This window comes from Triturus cristatus, chromosome 2_2, assembly GCF_964204655.1.
Source record: "Triturus cristatus chromosome 2_2, aTriCri1.1, whole genome shotgun sequence".
Classification (NCBI taxonomy): Eukaryota; Metazoa; Chordata; class Amphibia; order Caudata; family Salamandridae; genus Triturus; species Triturus cristatus.
Window position 1 is genome coordinate 706162094 of NC_140582.1, and position 15487 is coordinate 706177580.

Sequence of the window (15487 nt, forward strand, 5' to 3'; positions counted from 1 at the left end):
CAAAGCAAAGTATACTACACATAAACAGCGGTCGGGTGGCAGGCCGCGCCATGGGCAAAGACAGACCTCAAAGAGGGGTCCAGCAGATACAAATGGATCATTACACGGCGCAGGGGGTGCCACCGAGATCGGACCCACTGCACACGATGCAAACGGGAAGTGGCGCAGTTTGACCGGCACCTACGGGGGCCCAGATCCTCGCAGCTATTGAAGCCTCTAGCGCAACTGTCCAGGCAAAAATAGATGCATTTTCATTGGATGTCAGACTGCTGCGTGCTGACCTCCTCACTGTTGTGAACCGCTCACTGGCCACGGTCGGTGAGCTACAGAACGAAGTCACCACACTAAAGGTATACGCTCGGGCTCACCTCGTGATCCTGTTCCTGCAAAAATCTTGAAATCATTAGATCTCACACCTCGTAGGGTTCTTATGAGACTTTTAAACGCCTCACTATGTGAATCCCAGGTATTGCAGGACTGGAAACACGCAATGGTTGTCCCACTTCTGAAAAAGGCTGGAGCAGATGCGTCTAATCTCGCCAATTTCAGGCCGATATCGTTGCTACCCGTACTTTCTAAAGTGCTGGAGAGGCATGTTAACACCCAACTATACAGTCTAGTGGAATCGTCAGACTTTCTGCATCCATCTCAGTCTGGTTTTCGTGCTAATTATTCCACGGAGACCGCCCTCCTTGGAGTAACGGAGAGTTTAAGACACAGTGTCGACCGCGGTGAAACATCGGCGCTTATCCTTTTGGATTTAAGTGCGGCGTTCGACACTGTGTCTCATTCCATTCTTCTTAGTTCTCTCCGTTCCCTGGGACTCGACGGTCCAGCTTTAGCATGGATTGCCTCCTTTTTAAGTGAGCGCACCTTCCAGGTCTTTTCTACGAAAGCCTCCTCTTCCACTTATACATCAGCATATGGCGTTCCTCAGGGGTCTATACTCAGCCCTCTGCTGTTTAATATCTATATAAGTCCCCTTGCCTCCATAGCAGAAGACGCTGGGCTGACCATCTTTTCATATGCTGATGATACCCAGATTGTTTTTTCCCTCTCCAGCTGTGAAAGCAACGATATATCGGTTTTGAAATTAGGGTTGTCCCGTATAGCTGGGTGGATGCAAAGGCATCTCCTTAAGCTAAACGGTGACAAAACCGAAATTCTTATTTTCGGGAAAAAGAAAGATCTATGGGGCCCCCAACATTGGCCTACTGAGATGGGACCTCCCCCACAGCCTTCTTCAGTGGTCCGCAATCTTGGCTTCCTTGTAGACGATAAACTCTCTATGCGACAGCAGGCCACCCAGGTGGCCGCCATCTGTTTTACTACTCTACGATGGCTCCAGAAAATTCTATGGATGCTGCCTCCTTCTACTAGGAGAACCGTCGTACAGGCGCTGGTAACTTCCCGCCTGGACTACGGAAATGTCCTCTACCTTGGTGCCGATGCGGCCACTGTCAACAAACTTCAGGTTGTCCAGAACTCTGCTGCCCGTCTTCTCTGTAACATCCCGAGAAGACAATCAGCTAGGCAGGCTCTACGCGAATTACATTGGCTTAGGATCCCCAGCCGCATTAACTTTAAAGCCTTATGCTATCTTTTTAAAATCAAGCAAGGCTCGGCTCCAATGTATCTGCGCAACCTCGTTCAACCTTACACACCTGTTCGAACACTAAGATCGTCTGCTAATTGTGATTTTGTCATTCCTCGTTTCAAACTTGTTAAAATGGGAGGGCGGGCTTTCGCCCATCGCGCCCCCAAATATTGGAATACGTTACCTTCCTCCTTGAAAAATGAGACTAATTTCCTTGCATTCAGGAAACGTCTAAAAACGCTCTTATTCTGCTGACTTGCATGGGTATTTAATTGTCTCAGGGAGCTGTTAACAATGGTCCGTTTTCTTCTTTAGTCTATCCCTCTGCGCCGGGAAACCCACTGTGGGTAGCTGTTGCGCGTTATAAGTTAAATAAATAAATAAAATAAATAAATAAAAGGTAACACTAACTGAACTCAAGGCTGCCCTGGAGCGCTAGGCCGAAGATGCAGAGGGGCGTTCCCGTAGATGCAACCTGCGAAATTCGTAGGATTTCCGGTGGGTGCGGAGGGGAAAGAGATGGAACTCCTCCTGGAAAACTGGATCAAGGAGGCTCTCCCAACCCCTGAACTCTATTAGATCTTTATTGTGGAGCGGGCGCACCAGGCACTTGTGGCGCAACCGCCACTGGGGGCCCAACCCAAGACCCTAACAGCCAAGATCTTAAACTTCAGGGATAGGGATTGTATTCTCACAACAGCCAGGTGTGAAGGAGACCCTGGCTTCGAGCCAAAAGATCTGCAAATTCCCAAATTACACCTGTTTGGTTCAGCAGCAAAGAGCATCCTTTATTGGGGTGAACCAAAAAATGCGTGCTATGAACCTCCAATATATGCTCCTCTATCATGCGAAGTTGAAAGTCCTCCATGCAGATCAGGCCCACTTCTTTAAAACCCAAGAGACGGCATGGGATTGGCTGGAGTTCTATGGAGACGAGAGGACACCACACAGGGGGAGAGATCAAGGGGGGGGGGGGGGGGGGGGGGGAAGCGGTAGCCGTTGCAGGAAGTCTCAAAAACCCTCCAGATCAACACAACGAGTGGTGAAACGAGGGGATGGCTCCTTGGAACTCAAAAGAACAGATTCTGGTGGCGAGGGCAGGAGGTCTCCCAGAATAGACCAATTGACGCAACAAGCAGAACGAGAGGCCGCCAAGGGGTTGGTGGAGGTGGTAACAGCCACAGGCTCGGATGCAAGCATGGGAGGCATTGTCGAGGACACTTCACAGCTGGGAGGCTCCTGAGCAGATTGTAGATGGTGCTAGCAGCTAGGGGAGGATGGCTTCTTGCAGAGAACGTGCCATAGATCATGGCACTCTCATCGAACAATGTATTGTGTCGCAGTGGTGCTCCCTCCTCCACCCTGAAGATGGAGGACTGGACTAAGATGGGCACAGATACTAAACGGGCGGACAATGGCTCCCTTCTTCTTTTTCTTTTTAGCTCTTACTACATTGTTGTCTCCTACTTTGTCTTCTTGCTTCCATTCTTTCTAACCTTATTCTTTTAATTGGAATATCCTATTTCTGGATGGAAGCAGATATGAATGTGTGAGTGTGCTGAGTTGATAGTTGTAAGAGAGGATGTGAGTGACGACCGGTGTTGGGTGAGGCACAGCTGAAGGACACACAGAGAGTCCGGGAAGAGCACCGTCCCCGGCCCGGCAGTAGATACATATTTTATGACTGTATGCGGATGGCATGTTGATAGCATGAGAGGCATGAAGTGTATAAAGAGTGTAAGTGTACTGCTGTTTTTGTTATGGAGTCTTTCTGACGGAACAGATGGTGTTTGTTCATTGACAAAGTTTAAGGGCGGGGCTTGGGGGTTTGGGATTGGGGACCATATGGGGATGCATGTTCTGTTATCACAGTGTCTAACTGGGGGGTGGGTTGTTCCCAACGTTCAGTTAACAATTCCCCCTACAATTCCCCCTGGCAGCGATGGTGGCAGCGCACAGGCTGTATACAAATTAGATAGGGCAGGCACGGGCTGGATGAAATGGGACAACACAAAACCACAACATTGAATATGAGGGGCTAAATTTGTTTGTAAAACGCTTTGAGTACAAACATATCTGCGGCGACAGGGCACTCACGTTGCTATGCTACTGGAGATACATCTGTCAGACACTGAGACAAAGAAACTCCACAAGAAATGGAGAGGACAGCTATTTGCCTCTACCTACTCTACCTATTCCAGGGGCATCGCTATATGGATAGCCCACAGGTTCCTTTCAAATTACGTAAATACGAGGCGGATGTAGAGGGCAGATACGTGATAATGGATGGTGAGCTTGATAGCGTGGGGGTATGCCTGGTGAATATTTAGGCCCCAAATACAGATGATGGTGAGTTCTTTAGTGTCATAGAGAGCTTACTCCACCCATACATTGGGATCCCACTAATATGGGCAGGTGATTTTAACTGTGTGCTAGACGGCTTGTTGGATAGACACCTGCCGAAACAACACACTAAACCCCACATGTCGACTTCCCTGAGTGAAGTGATGAGCAGGCTACATTGTGTAGATATCTGGCGTGAAACATGTGGGCGAACGAGGCTATACTTGTTATACTCCGGCCACCAAGTTGTATAGTAGACTCAACTGCTTCCTGCTCTCTCGGGAGGCATGTGGTGCAGTAATGCAGACTGAGTTGCTGGGCCGGTTTTTGTTGGACCACTCTCCTGTATTGTTGGAGTGGAGACCAGAGAGATGTTGGCTGTGGCGTTTCGAGACAGCCATGGTACACAATTTGTTATTTAGAGAGGAGCTCAGAGAGGTCATTACGGGTTACTTCACCACAAACTGGTCGACTACTAGGACCAGGAGCATGGAATTGGACACACTCAAGGTGGTTACCAGAGGGGACTGTTTGGCCAGGGTGGGGAGCACCAGAAAGATACTGGAGTCAGAATTGACAGCCACAGATGATACACTGAATAAGCTTCAACATGGGGAGCGGGCATCGGGGCGGAACCATGACTCACTCCAGGAGGCACAGCGCCAGGTCTGGGATAGATTGGACTGCCTGGTCCGTCGGTAATATCGCCAATTACTACACAGGGAGGGTGATAGATCTGGAAGACTATTGGCGTGGTTGTTAAAGCGAGAATGCCCACCCCCACTGATACTGATGTTGCGTCGACCTGATCGAGTCATGGCCACCACGCAGACTAGCTGAAATATACCGTGAGGTCCCGGGGGCGGAATCGCCTGTAGGGAGGGGGTGCCTCCCAGATGTCCCCCTCCCACGCCTCACAGAAGAACAGAGGGGGGAATTGGAGGCAGCACTCCACCTAGAGGAATTACAGGAAGCGTTACGAGTCATGGCTCGTTTTAAACCACCAGGACCGAATGGAATTCCTGTAGAATTCTATCAGACATATGCAGATGTTTTGCTTCCATGCCTACTAGAAACCCTACAGGAGGCCAAACAAGCTGGGTGCTGATGCAGTCCATGAGGGAGGCGCAGATAATCATGCTTCCCAAGCCTGGTAGAAACATGGAGGAACCAGGTGAATATATAGACCTTTGTCCATGCTAGGAGTAGAAGCCAAATTACTCTCTAAAGTCCTGACCATAAGACTGGGCAGAGTTGTGACCTCACTGGTTCACAAGGAACAATGCGGGTTCATACCTGTGAGGGGAACACACATGAATATATGGCGGTTGTCCCATGTCCTCCACTCAGAGGCTGATAGTGAACTCCGGGCGGCTGTTGTCGCCATGGATATCGAAAAACCTTTCAAGAGAGCCCAAGTAGGGGGTCAGGTATCGGAGATTATAAAGATCAAAAGGGGTAAGCGACAGGGGTGCCCACTGTCCCCACTACTTTTTGCTTTGGCAATGCAACCCCTAGCTGTGAGACTGCGGAGAGACATGGCACCATGATGTATAACAGTAGATTGCCACACACACGTCTCATTGTATGCTGATGATGCGCTCCAATACATTAAACAGCCAGAAGAGGCGATTCCGGTACTCCTGAAGACATTGGCCTCCTTTGGTGCTGCCTCTGGCGTCCCTATTAACCGTCAGAAATCAATACTATCCCCGCTAGTAGCCCTCACGCGGGGGAAACCCCAAGATCGGATTGGATTGGGAATGTGACCAATTTAGCTATCTAGGCATTCAGGTACCCCACCAGCCGGATACCCAGTACGAGCTAATCGTGGTAAGGTTCTCACAGTACTAAAAGCATTGATACAATTCTGGAACAATCTTCCAATATCCGTCATGGGAAGAGTGGCAGTATCAAAAATGGTGATGTTGCCCTGCTGCCTGTATGTCCTGCAAAATTTCTTCTGCAGAATCCCAAAGTCCACGTTTAACACTCTAAATGGCCTCCTGATCTCTGGTGTGGGTGGGGGGACGAGGCAGAGTCAAGCTAGAAACACTCAAACTGGACATAGACGCAGGGGGTCTGGGTTTACCTGATTTTAGATTATACTACATAGTAGGATTGTTACAGTAGGCAGCGCAGTGTTGCATATAAGATCGCACAGTGGAAAAAGAGCTACTAGGGGTCTGGAATGATGGGTCACGGTTGCAAAGGTTGTTAATGATGGGTTCGAGGGCCCCCAAAGACTGACCCCATATAGTACGGCAAGTGGCTGAAGCCTGGAAACAGACAGTCATGATAGTTCTTCGCACGGCACCCTAAGCTGGTGCGCTCCCACTCGAGTGGCTGCGGGGATTCCCGAACATTCAGGCATCCATGGTTATATCGAAATGGAATGAGGGAGGATGTGTGTCGGCGGGGGATCTGTACCAGAAGGGACCCTTTCTCACCTTTAACGAGGCACGGGATTGGTTCTAGGTACCAGTAGGGCACTTCCTACAGTACGCAAAAATCTTGCGTGCGGTCCGTGAGATATGGACCACATTCCTGGCGGAGCTGCGGGAGTCGCGCACGTTAATAACACTCTTGGATCCAGGCTCTAGCAAAGCCCTCATTTATCGCATATATAAAGCGCTGAAGGAGGACCGTTTGGCGGATTTATCGGCAGTCAGGGGGAAATGGGATGAGGCCCTACCTTTCCCATTGACGGATGGGGAGTGGAAAAGAGCTCTAGCACAGGTGGCTCAGACAACAAGTAATGCTAGGTTCAAGCTCATCTAATTCCATTATTTGAATCGCACATATCTGACCCCACAGCGTCGGGCGCGGTTCACCCCAGGGCTAGTCCCAGCCTGTCCCCGCTGTGGTACAGACACTGCCATATTCCTACACATGACATGAAATTGCATACGTCTGCAGATGTACTAGAATCAGTTGGTACAGACTGTTCGCTCGGCAACAGCGGTGCAAATAGAAGTCTCTATTAAGCAGTGCTTGTTGGGCGTATTTCCGACACCCAAGAAAGGGACATGGATACGGCTTAAATTTATGATGTTAGGCTTGGTTCTAGCAAAAAGGCAGATTGCAATACACTGAATCCTCTCTGCGCCCCCCACGCTGAATAAATGGAGAGATGATATGCGTGAGTTGGGTGTGGCTGAAGAATGTCGCCTCAGGGCTGTAAAAGTGGATGGGAAAGCGGAGAGAGAACTGACAGAATGGGGACAAATGCTAACAGATGTGTCCATGACGACAGCCCAGAGCAATGATGAAATTGTTCCTACACAATCACCCACCCACAGCTTGCCAGTACCTAGCGCAGAAAATGCAAAGGGCCCCCTCACACCAACGTTAAATTAGTAATGCCAGTCTGCCTGCAGTGCTATTGCTGCTATTCGCTGCTGGGGGTGTGTGGGGGGGTTTATTAATTTTGTTTATGTATTAAGCTCATTATAAAAATTTAAAGTACGTTGCGGTATATAGTAATCCACTAGGCGAGTGGAGCTGTGTTATATCCTGGTTGTATTAGTATATGTTTCCTAGCCTAGCTGTCTCCCTGTTGCTCAGCCAGAGTGAGAGTTGGCATTGGAATGTTGGTGTGACTAGGATGCATGGAATGCCTGGGTGCCTGTGTGGATGAGTGGTGACAGTTGGAGATGGGCTGAGCAGAAGGCAGGCTGCTCCTGGTGGGGCAGGCGTATGAGCTGCAGAGGCTGGAGTATAAGGATAACCAGACTTATAGACAGATGTATGTATTTTCCATCCTGGAGCTAACAAGTTAATAAAGAAATACTTAAATAACTACTTGGCTCTGTCTGGTAAGACACAACAAGCTGGCTGTATGTTGGCATGTGAACAACGATCACAAAAGAATGATGGACATCATGTAATATGTATATGACAAGTGTTTATTGATGTGATATGATGCAATGTTACCAATAAAAAAAGCTTTAAAAACAAAAAAGGATTCCATTACTCTTCTTGCTAGTGGTAAAGTCCTGGGAGCAAATGGCCTGCCCCTCAAATTTCACTCTACGTTTTGCTTTAACTGTCTAAAATTGAATGTAACTAAGACAGAGGTCATCATCTTTGGTAATAAACCCTCTCTCTGGACACCCAATTGGTGGCCATCTGTACTTGGAGTGCTTCAAGCACCCGTAGCTAAAACTAAAGACCTGGGTATTATCATAGATAAAGAACTTAAATTCAAGGCCCAAATTAACAAAATTACAGCCATTTCCTTCGGGCCATTAGACTAATTAACAAAATAAAGCAGTTTATACAAGTGGATCTCTTAAAAACAGTAACCCTGGCCCTGGTCGTTTCCCGTCTAGACTATTGCAATAGCCTCTACCTTACCACCAACTCAGGCCTGCTTAACAGGCTCCAGATTGTACAGAATGCGGCTGCACGCCTCATCTTGAACATTCCAAAGAAGGTCTCTGCCAAAGAAGCCATGAAAAAATTACATTGGCTCCCAGTCAGACAGAGATGTCAGTTTAAAGTCCTATGCCTGGCTTTTAAATCACTGCACAGTTTTGGACCTACACAGTTTAGAAATAAACTGAAGTGGTATGTTCCTAACAGAACCCTGCGGTCTGGAACAGCTAGGAACGTGATAATCACCCCTTTTAAAAAGGCTACCTGGGGAGGAAAGAGCATCTTTAGATCAGCAGCTAGGTTGTGGAATACGTTACCCATCACCTTAAAATCAGCTCCCTCCTTGATCCATTTCAGGAAAGACCTGAAAACATGGCTATTTACACAAATCGCCTAAACTTCTAAATCTGAGCGCGGCCTTCCTCATGTTCTGTATGTTCTCAGATCATGTACAGCGCCAAGACGGCTTCGGGTATATGCTGCGCTTTATAAATTTAATTTCAATTCAATTCAATACAGCAGGTAGCCCCTAAACTGGTTGACCTCTATAATGAGGCTTATGTCCAAATGCTACTGCCGCCCACTACATGAAAAGCAATAGTTATAATGGTTATGGCCCTTCTGAAACCGGATAAACCTCCAGAACAACTGTCATCATACCGTCCTCTTTCCATTCTTAATATGGATTATAAAGTCCTGGGGAAAATACTGCCCAATAGATTATTTCCAGACATGACGTGCTTACTCCACACTGATGAGAGTGGTTTTATTCTAGGCAGAAGTCCATCCCAAAACATTTGCAGGCTATTTAAAATAGCTGAAGCTTCCCCTTCAATATGGCCCAATGAAGCTGTGATGTTGTTTGATGTGCAAAAGGCCTTTGACTTCCTCTGTTGGAGATTCTTATACAAGGTACTAGACCGTTTTGGCCTAGGAGGACCCTTCTCTAAATGGATTAATAGCTCTCACCACCCTGAAAAGGCAGGTGGATTGGAGTGGATGAGGTGTGTCGGATTTCAAATTATATTACCTCTCTGTGCAAGCCCAATGGCTATCATTCTGGCCTAAACATGGATGAATTGAGAGACATAGACAATACAGATAGCCTAACCTGAATGACACGCTGGATCCTGTGACCTGCTAACCCACAAAACAATCAGCCTAGTTTTCTCAGAGTAGCACAACATCGCCATTGGCTAATCCTTCGACTATAGGGCACCGAGATCGCGGTGGACCAAAGTTGGCCTTTCCACAGTAGGACACCTTTTTGAGAATGGGATAACCACCTTCTTTGGCACATTGCGTACTAACTTTGACCTCACCTCCTGAGGAGTTGCTGACCAACAGGATGCTCCTGGCAAAACTACATGAGCTCTGGCATATTACCATCTCAGAAGCCAAATCTCCCAACTATATGCAAATACCGTTTAGCATAGGAGGGGGCGTGGATTAATCACGTGGTTCTACAGAGCGCTGTTGCCACTCCACACACCCCTCCTAACTAAACTGCAGCTTCGTTGGGAACGGAACTTAAAACACACCACTCACTGATAAAACTTGGGACAAACTTCTTGAATATCCTCATTAAGTCTCTCGCAACGCCAGGTTCCAACAAATTCAATACTACCGACTTCACGGAGCTTACTTGTCCCCGAATATACTTAATACAGTGTATCCCACTTCAGAAGCCAAGTGCCGCTGCTACAGACGCAGCAGATTTTTATATCATATGCTGTTAAGCTGCCCAGTTGTAACTCAATTCTGGCACACAGTTTTAAGTGCTATAAAGAGGGCAACAGGCAGGGACGGTTACACCTCCCCGAAGGCCTGTTTACTAGGTACAGTGCCATAACTGTCACCGGCACAAGGGAAGGTGGGAACTAAGTTGGCTGCTTACATATACTGTGGGAAACCGTACCCATTACAACTAATTGGAAAGCCTCCTCTGGCCCGTTCGTTGTGCAGTGGGAAGCAGCAGTCAAAGGGTTACAGCCAGGGAAAGTGCTCCCCTACATAGGGAGGAGGCATGCGGCCTCCGCAAATTCCCTACAGGCAGGAAATGGGACGACTTGTGCATGGCGCTGACAAAAACCAAGCACGATGATTTAATGCCCCCATAAACACAACTACAGGGTAAAGGAAATCTCTCCCCTGGCATGGTAACATCTAATGCCAAGACATGTAATCCATTATGCAGACTTCGGGCCCGATTCACAGAACTAACTTAAGACAAATTCCTAAACTTACTACCATTTACTCATTTTGGTATTCACAGAAGGCACTTACTCATTTTGTTATTCACAGAAGGCACTTACTCATCAATGAATAAGTGCCTTCTGTGAATACCAAAATGGTTGCAAGTTTAGGAATTTGTCTTAAGTTAGTTCTGTGAATAGTGCCCATTGTTCCTTACTTAGACTGAATGAAAATGAATGGGCTCCCTTCAGTACTGGTTATCACCATGAGAGAATATACCATCAGCAGTAACTAGTACACCGCTATTGTCTGCTGCCTGGTAAAGGATACTAGATCACACTGGATTATCCCCTGCACACTAACCCGCCTGGCAACTTAGTTCATGGGGAAATGTTCTTATTATGTTTGATGTTTATACTAGGTACACTGATGGTTCAAACACAAAAGACTAGCACAAGACAACTGTACTGGCCACAGTGGCCAGTAAATCACCTATAAAACATACATCAATTCTGAAACTGGTCAGTGCTGCATCAATCTATATGTGTACCATTTTGTATTAGTAACTGAGCCATCAAATGTACTCGCCCGTTTTTGTATCTATTTTGATTATGTTTGAAAATCAATTAAAACATTATTTAAAAGGAATCAGTAAATTAACAATTATTTAAATTGAGTTTTTGTCACAGAATATTATCCGATTGCTTAATACATGATCGAGCCATGGAATCTTAGTATGCCCCAGTCTCTTTATGAACAACCACCCTTCTCATCAAGGTCTGTGTTCCCCTCACCAGCATTGTCCCTCGAAAGGTAGCATGGAAGAAGCAGTCAAGTCTTTGTCACATTTTATCAGCCTTATACCATCATTGTTAGTGTTGTGTGCTATGAAAGGCTGTCACTGCAAGGTGCTACCCTCAGCCTTAAAGTCATGCAAGAGGGGACATTGTTCTGATTTCTTCCTGGTGGCTGGTCTCAGTGTCTGCTTAATCAAAGTTTCTTGCTTGGGTGTCAACACGATCGGCAGATCCCTCTCTGGAGTCTTCGTCCTCTGCATTTCTCTCTGTGCTGCATGCATCCTCAGTGTCTCTCTCTGAATCATCTGTAGGTTCTCAACCATAGCAGGTTAAGCTGTCATGCTCATTGGTGCACCCATCTTTCTCTATGGAGGATCCTTTGCTCGCATCCCTTTCTTCCACTTTGAGTCACGGTTTTTCAATGTTTTCTGGATGCAAGCTTCTCACCTCCTAATATCGTGCATCAGCAAATGGTGACGATCATTTTTCCTAACAGCTATCTACTGGTGCCACTTGACCCTCAGAAATCTCTGGTGCCGGGTGGAAGAAGGTGGCAGCAGAACCGCAGGCAGCCTGTCACAGTCCTCTATGTGTTTCTTGCTATCTGTAAACTAAACCAGACTTTTCAACATATGAGAATTATAGGACAACGTGCAAAAGTAGCCCTTCTTGAAAACTCATAATGCTCCTTGTAGATTTCTTGCCATATTCTTTGGACACTCATTGTGTGGTGGACTTTAGAGGAAGTGCCTCTACTTGTTATGTTCCATGGTTGTTGTTGCAAGATTCAGATAAACATCAGAGATCTTGTCTTTCAATGCTAGCAGCTAAGGTCTGGAATCACTTACAACATATTCTTCTGTCATTTGCGTGAGTCTCCTCTTCTATTGGGATTTATTGTGGATGCTGGTATAAAGTGCACTTTTCTGCCAGAGTTGGTTATACAAGTAAATAGTACAAGAAGTCTAAATGGATGGTTGTTAGCTATGACAAAGGTCCTTTCGTTGCAGCCCATGAGCTGTTACAATGCTTAGTTCTAAACAAGTCTAAATATTTCTGTTTTCAAAGGCCTTCTCAACCGTCGCTATTGGGTTCAGATCTCAGAACTGTGGCTGAGAGCCTTCCGTGTTCCTTCTTCTTGGAATCCCAAACATAGGTCTCCTTGTTTTGTCTTCTTGTAGGTTTCTCGATTGATCAGATGAGCGAAGACACTGAACATTTTAGCTTATCTGAATGGAGGTCTCTGGTAGGATGATATATTGAGGTACCAGATTCTGTAGGTATTCTGCTGTTTAGTGCCCCTCTATGAGGTCTAGAGCAATTTAATCCTGGAGACAGTTGTAATACAGTGGATGCTTTCTGTCAGACTCAAGTCACCACTAACATATCCAGAAAAGATGACAGTTCAAGATCCTCACCCATGCATACAAAGCCCTCCAGGACCCAGGACCTGCCTACCTGTGGAGGAGTGTGGCTCAATGGTTAGAGCGGCAGACCCTGAAGCAGAGTTCTGGCCAGGGACCAGGGTTCGATTCCCGCCTCGGCGGGGCTCGGGCTCAATTTCCTCGGACCTGTCTATTCTCGCCATGGTGCCTATTCTAATCACGGGCCCCACGCTGCAACTCTGGGCAATAGCTTGCTTAGCCTCCACACCGGCCCCAACAGCGCTAAAGATGCCTGGCTTCACCCTGGGGGTGCCCAGGAGTGGACACTTCACAGGGAAAGCCAGGAGGGGTTCCACAGAGATATGAGTATCAGCGCCAGGAAACCGCAAAGGCGACACTGGAAGGTGGCCGTCTGGTGACAGTGCGCTCTATAAGTACCTTGACATTTACATTTACATTACCTCAACCATTGACTGAACTTCCACACACCCGCTAGACACCTACGCTCCTCTTCACTCGCACTCGCACCCCCCGCATTCGCTGCACCTGCAGCAGTGGCCGCTCCTTCTCCTACATCACAGCCAAGATCTGGACCGACATCCCCCTCTCCAGCTCCGCATGGCCCCCTCTGTGGCAGACTTCAGAAAGAAACTCAAGACCTGGTCCTCCAATGGAGACACAGTGCCCAGATACCCCTAAGGGTGACAGACTTGTGCTTTACAAATGCTGATTGATTGACTGGATTCGAACATAGCAGTAGCAGCAATGTGGGGACCAACCCATCTCCTTTCCCCGTTGACAGTGCTGAATACATACAAGTCTGAAATTGGGCTGGCTGCAGTCTCTCACAAGTGACAGGTTTTTCTTATAGTAAAAAGAACGCAAGACTACAGTCACTCTCTGCTCTTATATCAACTTAAAATACATGCATTTTTTTCATTTACACAGATTTCGACTGAATGCCAAAATTTTGGAGGAAATGAGACTCATACAGGATTTATGCTAGTAACTGATGTACTATGGTACATTTTCAAATTATCAATGGCAAAGTACATTTATCTTGTTAAAGTGAAAAGAATTGTAACAAGACTGATCATGATCTGAAGTCCTACAATAGTTGTTAATGCTCCACAACTTGAGAAATGATTAAAAAACAAAGGTTCACACAAGATCACCATATAACATTACAGAGGCCAAGAGCCAGTTGTTACTGCACAACTTTAGGGCGTGGCAGTATCCCTGTTGGTAGGTGCAGAGGACTGTACATGGGCCCCAATTGGATCTCCAAAATCCAAACAACTAGTAACTAACTCTTAATAGCTATCATCGACCTGAGGTCTCAGAAGACAGTACTGAGAGAAGTAGAATAATTCCAAGAATGCAAGGAAAGTCTAGGAGTGACACTGGAAAAGGAATTTCAAGTAGCGCCACAAATAGAACATTTCTGGGAAGAGGTTCTTGGTGTCTGGCTTGAAGATAATCTCAGCTGGAGGGCAAGGAACACAGATAGAGAGCTGAACCCAAGCAAACAAACACAGGTAGAGATCAGTGCACAGGCAGAGGTTTCCTCTCATCAACAAGGAAGAAAGCCAAAAAGCTCGTTCTGGGTATGGCTTCTATAGACTATGGGATACTCAAATCCTAGGATCCCCTTATCCTATAATAGATCCTCGAATCCTGGTGTAGCCTGCTACCCAGAAGGGGAATACAGTGAAGAATTTTGAGGTGCCTGCATGGGGACTGGATTGACCGTGTTAGTGTTGGGGGGGACAACTGGGCAAGACATACTTAACAGCCACAATCCTGGCAGCATGGTATAAATCCTGAGTAATCAACTGCTCGTAGTGGGGCGTCATCTCGCCCCAAACCAATCGCACAGCCCGATTGCGCCTCATGGCAGTCTAAGTTTTCCTCCAATTTGTTCATTATCTTGCAAGTATTCCATCATTTTTGATTTCACTTTGTATTATTCAACTCTGCTTTCATCCACACGCGGAGTGATATGCTATTTTCAAAGCTTCATATGTTCAAGTTGTGCCCCTCCGGACCTCTTACTAAAACATGACAGATGCAAAGTTCGTCACAAGGCAGTGTTTATTAAAAGTACCCAATGCATTTCGGGCTACAAGCTCCCTTCGTCGGGGGTCACTGCCGTGTCCGTTAAAACCATTGCGTCCCCATCTTTATACGAAAAAGTGAACAAAGTGAAATTAAAAATGATGGAATACTTGCAAGATAATGAGCAAATTGGAGGAAAACTTAGACTGCCATGAGGCGCAATTGGGCTGTGCGATTGGTTTCGGGCGAGATGACGCCCCACTACGAGCAGTTGATGACCCAGGTGCCGTTTGGGCACGGCATTTCACCAGTGAGCACGCATTCTTGGAGTACTTTGAGAAATATGGAGAAGCATTGAGAAAAGGTGTGCATCCCATCACCATAATCGTTCATTCATAAATCCTGAGTAGCAATGTCCTGAGCAAGGATTGAAGGGCCAGCCAGTAATGCATGCATGGATGGATGAGAGTGGAGGTGAGTATCTGACAAACCCTGACGCTTTCATTGTGGGTTAGATGTAGTCATGCTTGCTGAGGTTTAGGCACAATCTAGCAGCCTGGTTCTGTAGCCCTTATAATATAGTGATGTTTTTTGGGGAGAACAGTGATGTTACAATATTCCAGATGGACCATGCCCAGAGAATTTGTCAGCTCCACCCAAAGTTTTTTTTATAGTTGTGTCAGGATTTAACAAAGTAAGAATTAGTGGATATTGATACCCATAGGTGTTGC